Here is a 5,864-nt window from a genome sequence, read left to right as displayed (position 1 = left end):
TTGCACCCAACTCCCCCCAGACCCTCGTTATATCAACACTTACAGAAGATATTTTGCCCTAAATCCAAAACAAATAGGAAGAGATAGGAAACTAGGAAGTAAGGGGAGGTGGGGTGGTAATAACTGATGAAGGTTCTGAGCAACATGATGTTGTTGTTGTTGCCCTCTGAGTATAAAAGGATGTTGCAACAACCAAGTCGCTGTCCACCTCCTGCCTGGATCCTTATGCAAACAGCATGATATAAAATGCCTAAATTCATTCGAAGCAGTGGGCGGCGCCTCCGGTGGCTGAGACATACAAATTGCACACATAAGGCTTGCCCAATCCCCTTGTCGGCCAACCGCAAAAGGGAATCTCCCAAAATAAAATTCTAATATGCTAGCCCCTAAACTCCAAATATCCCCAGCGTAACCATCGTAGAGCCCATGGTTCAAATCGGTGTTAATCCTCTCGGGGCTCATGTAAACTATGGTACCAACAGATGAATTACACGGGTCCATGGTTTGATCCAAAATTCGACTCACCCCAAAATCGGCTATTTTGACCACCTTCTTCGAATTGATCAGCAGATTCGAGGGTTTTATGTAGCGGAGAACGATGTTTCGCCGGTGAAGGTAGTTTAGACCGCTGAGGACTTGGCGGGCTAGATCTGATAAGCTAGACTCGTGAGATATGGGGATCCCTTCCAAAGATCCGCCATCCATGAATTCCAAAAGGACCTGGATTTCTCCGTTGTGACCGTACATTTCGTGGCATTTCACGACGTTGGGGTGGTCCACATCCCGGAGGATCTCGATCTCCCTACTGAGGCTGAGGTGCGGCGTTGGAGTTGGAGGTAGGTGGAGCGGAGTTGGAGGAAGGAGGAAGCGGGAGAGGTACGGCGAGAGCTGGGTCGCGTTGGGGAAGTGGTAGGGTTAGGTCAGCTCGTCGACGTGGACGGCTCTTATTGGCGGAGGAGTAGGAGCCACCGGCCGATGGTGGTGATTGCAGATTGGGCCTCATGTCTACCGATAAAAAAAAGTAGTGAATGATGCGAAAAAAGTGTTCTTTTCTCTTCAATTTTTCAGTTCAATTTTTCAGTTCAAAATGAAGTTACAGGACTGATAAATTAAAGAGAAAATAATAGTGACAAAAAATCTCAGATAATATAAGATTTTAACTATTTTTTTTTGGATTTACGAAAATGACTAACAAAATCGTAATGCGATATCCGCATTGCGATCTCCGCTATCGTAAATTCGCATTGCATTTCGTGTTGCGATAGTTGAAAATCGCGTTGCGATTTTCCATTTCGCGTTGCGATAGTCTACGGTTATCGTTGCGATTTTCCATTTCGCGTTGCGATAGTCTACAGTTGTCGTTGCGATTTTCTAAATTCGTTGCGATAGTCTACAGTTGTTGTTGCGATAGTTTACAAATTCGTTGCGAAAATTCGTTGTGATAATTAAAAAAAAGATTTTGTTTCTTAAGAATTTTCTCTAAAAATATAGTATCCGCGCGGACGTGTCGAAGACACGTACTACCACGACCACGACCACGACTTCAACTATCGCAACGCGAAATGCAACACGAATTTGCGATAGTGGAGATCGCAATGCAAATTTGCAAAATCGTAACGACAACTATAGATTATCGTAACAACAACTGTAGTCTATCGCAACGACAACTGTAGGCTATCGCAACGCGATTTTCAACTATCGCAACGCGAAATGGAAAATTGCAACGCGAAATGCAACGCGAATTTGCGACAGTGGAGATCGCAATGCGAATTAGAGATCGCATTGCGATTTTGTTGGTCATTTTCGCAAATCTAAAAAAAATTGATCAAAATCGTATAATATCTAGGATTTTTAATCACTGAAGTTATTTTCTCTAAATTAAATAGAGGTAAATTCATTATTAATATCAGCTTTTTCCTCCCATAATTTCACAAAATTTGGTTCGACGGAAGCCAAGGCCCTTTTTCCTGCACCAATATCATTTTTAAAATTTTACCGTTGCCTTTAACCAAATCCATTTTGACATTATATTATTTTTTAATTATTTCAGCCCACAATCTTGTGGTCTTTTTGTAGTTAAAACAAGAGTGGTTTTGTTGTGTTGGCGAGTTTTAGGGAAATTTATACTAATTACTAAAATAAGTTTTAATCGTCTGGTCTAATGATAAGTTATAGATTTAATTACACATCAGGTCCTCCGATTATAACCATCATTTAATTTTTTCCTGAATTTTGAAATATTTTTTTATTAATCTTAAAATTATAACTCCATTCAAGACTAATTCTTAAACTTTAAAATATTTTATATTAGTCCTTGAAGTATCAATATCATTTCATTTTTAACTAATAAAACTAATAACATATTAATTAAATAATATTAATAATTTAAGGATTGATGTAAGCGTTTTAAAGTTCTTGGACAAGTTTAAAATAATGTTCATAGTTTAAGTACTAATATATAATATTCTAAAATTTAAATATCAATCTAGATTGATGATCATGATTTGTAGACACCATACATAATTATTTTTTAAGTTATATTGTATCTTTAATTAACAAAATTGTATGTTCTAACCAATGTTTTCAAAACTGGACCGGACATTGAACCGGTGAAGGTACTGATTCACTGGTTCAATCGGATTCAATCGCGGTTGAACCGAATTTTATATAAAATAATATTTTTTTTTAATTTTACATAATATTCAAAGCAATATTAATATATATGTAATACTTTTTTTAAGTTTATAATATTAAAAGGTATAAAAATATCACAAGTCATAACATGTATAAATGAAAAACCATAAAATCAAGTGAAACAAAATGATTCAAATCAACTACAACATAATATTTAAGGTAAAACACATTAAATAATAAATATAATTATATAACTATAATCAAAAAAAAAATTGGGGCTTAAAAAATCATAACAAATGATGTCATTTGGTTTAATTGTTTAAAAAAAAACAATCCCACATGGCTAAGAAACATAGAAGAGTATCCCCAAAGTTTAAAGAATAAAAATATGAGAACAAAACAATCCCACATGGCTAAGAAACATAGAAGAGCATCACAACTTACTTCTATAAATAATAGAGGTAATTTGACATTCAAAATCATGGAACCTTTTGGTGAGCACAAAGCGAACTATTCTTTCGCTTCAATTGAGCTCAAATTTTAGGCTTCAATTGAGCTCAAATTTTAGGCTTCAATTGAACTTCTAATTTTTTTTTGAGTTCGAGCCTTTTTGATTTCAAGTTTTAATATTATATTTCGAGTTGATAAATTTTAGCTCGTGAGTTTTTGAGTCAAGTTGAGCTTACTTTTAAAGTTTTCGAGTTCGAGTCGAGCTCAGCAATACTCGAATTTGACTCGGCTCGTTGAACAAACGACGTTGTTTGGTTTAATTTAAAAAAAAAAAAAATGAACCAGACCGAACATGCCACCGGTTCACGGTTCAACAGGTCGAACCGGCCGATCCAGTCCGATTTTAATAACATTGATTCTAACTTCAGAGATGATATTCTCGGAAATGATTACCATAATTTTTAAAGTTAAACAATAAAATAAATATATTTGTTAAATCTCATTCTACATTAAAATTTATTTTTGTTACACGTTCGCATTTAACACAATCTATCACGTTTGAAGACGGTATTAAAGTAAATAATGTCTTTAACATAAGTCTAAATAAATTTTAAAATCTCTAGCCGTTCTCTTCCTCCTTCTCTTTTCTCTTCTTTTATTTTTTACAATTTGTGTCAGTTTTATTAATTAATTCATCTTTAATTTTGTTTAACCGACAATGTCACTGTTTTAATGTCGGTTGCCGCCCATTGGTTATCTTTTTTTCTTTGTTTTTAATAAGAATAATTATGTTTTTGTGACATGTTCTCTGTCTTTGTGGCATGTTTTTCTCTTCCTTTTGGTAGCTTACGATTTTTGCCGTTGTTTTTGTGTATCTTTTTTCTTAGGGTTGGATTTGATATCGTCACGACTGATCAAGAAGGCGCTTATTTGTTATTGAGATGATCTTCCATGCTTTAGACCCCCAGATTAATTTGGATACACGTTTTGTGTTCGGAGATAGTTTTCTCATGTCGCTTGACTCTAATTTGTGATTTGTTTGTAGTCTTTCAGTAGCTTTATCACCTTTTGTGATTTGTTTACCGATGCAGTCAGATTTATTCGTATCTTTATTTTATTCAATTTTTTTGTTAGGTTTTTTAACATTTTCCTTCTTTGGGTCCTTATGTGATATAGGTGGCTAGTTTTTATCTCAATGGTTATAGTAAAATGTCATAATTTTATTTTAGGTTTATGATTATGATTATCAATCTTCATTGTAATTTTGAATATTTTTTATTTTTAATAAAACTAGCGACTTTCTATAAAAAAAATCTAAATAATTTTTTTTGAATAGAAGCCGCTAGTATTATTAAAAAAAATAAAAATATTAGAAATTACAATAAGAGTTTACAACTATCATCGTAAACTAAATACATAATTTAGACTTTTCCTATAATATTGAAACTAGTCACTTTAAATTATATAACTATAAATGAAAAATGTTAAAAACTCAATCAAGAGACTAAAATATATATGAATAAATCTGATTGCATCGGCAAACGAATCACAAAAGAGAAATAAGCTATTAAAAGACTACCGAGAACTGCATATCATAGTTGAGTATCGTAAGAAACTATCCACAAACGTAAAATCATATGTCCAAATTCAATCCAAAGACCCACAGCAGGAAAGATCAACAAGATTTTGAATAAGCGTCATCTTGATCAGTCGTGGTGTCGTCAAATATAACCTTGAAAAAATATAAATAAAAGAACGGACAAATGACTAAGAAAAAAAATTGAAAAACGTGTCACAAAGGTAGAGATAAACGTGTAACACAAATAGAATAAATTAAAGTCGGTGACGTCGCCGGTTAAAGAAAATCAAAGAAAAAAAATTGATCTAATCTATAAAAAACGATACAAACTCAAAGAAGAAAAAAAAAGGAAGACAAAGAAGGGAGAGAGCGGCTAAGTGTAAATAATTTTTTTAACTTGAAAGTAATTAAATGTGCTTTATATTTGTATTTATAATATTTAACAATACATATTTTAGAATAAATTAAAATTCTAGTCTTCTGTTATATAATGTCTTAACTACTACTAACAATAAAATCTTTGAAATTTATTGTTTGTCTAAAATCGTCACTATATCGAATATATTATAATAATAACGATATTAATCAAATTGAAATTTAATTAATTTAAAATTGAAATAATTATACTATAAACTATTATTTTAATGACTAGTCTACCCATTAAGATTTCTATTTTTATAAACTCATAATTAAATGTATCATTCTTTGATTCATTAGTTTTATTAATCTCGGCTTAACTCAATTAAACTACAAATTTACATGATATCGTCATGAGTAAGAAAATAATTTAGATTTTCTTATATTATATTTATGACCTGGAAATCTCATTTTTCACACGCTTGTTAGAGAATATTGTTCGTTAAATTTAGATTCGTCCACCCACTTTTTCTTCTCCTACAATTTTCAATCACTTTTTTAAATAATTCATAGCATGTTTGTTTATTTTTAGCATTACGGAGCATACAGATGCAGACAAAATAAGAACACATAATTGCTTGGAAATGATACAAATTTGATACGTAGAGAGAGATGAGGTATATCGACAATGTAAAAGTCAACGTAGTCAATATTTTCAAAATCCTTGTAACCCGGGTTCGATGGAAGTTGGGTGGTCCTTCCTATTCAGTCTAACCGCATAAAACAAATAAAAGGAGGACCCCCAATGCAGAAGAAATGAAAAGAACTAAAATATAAAAAAAAA

At 32.4% G+C, this 5,864-nt stretch overlaps 1 pseudogene; it reads right to left on the bottom strand.

Annotated features, from left to right (window-relative positions):
• LOC120131622 lies at positions 1 to 1,059 on the bottom strand (annotated as a pseudogene).
• Between the last annotated feature and the right edge of the window lie 4,805 nt (positions 1,060 to 5,864).

The sequence above is a fragment of the Hibiscus syriacus genome, unplaced genomic scaffold (assembly GCF_006381635.1).
Source record: "Hibiscus syriacus cultivar Baekdansim isolate YM2019G1 unplaced genomic scaffold, ASM638163v2 tig00110556_pilon, whole genome shotgun sequence".
Classification (NCBI taxonomy): domain Eukaryota; kingdom Viridiplantae; phylum Streptophyta; class Magnoliopsida; order Malvales; family Malvaceae; genus Hibiscus; species Hibiscus syriacus.
This window is presented reverse-complemented; position numbering and strand designations above follow the sequence as displayed.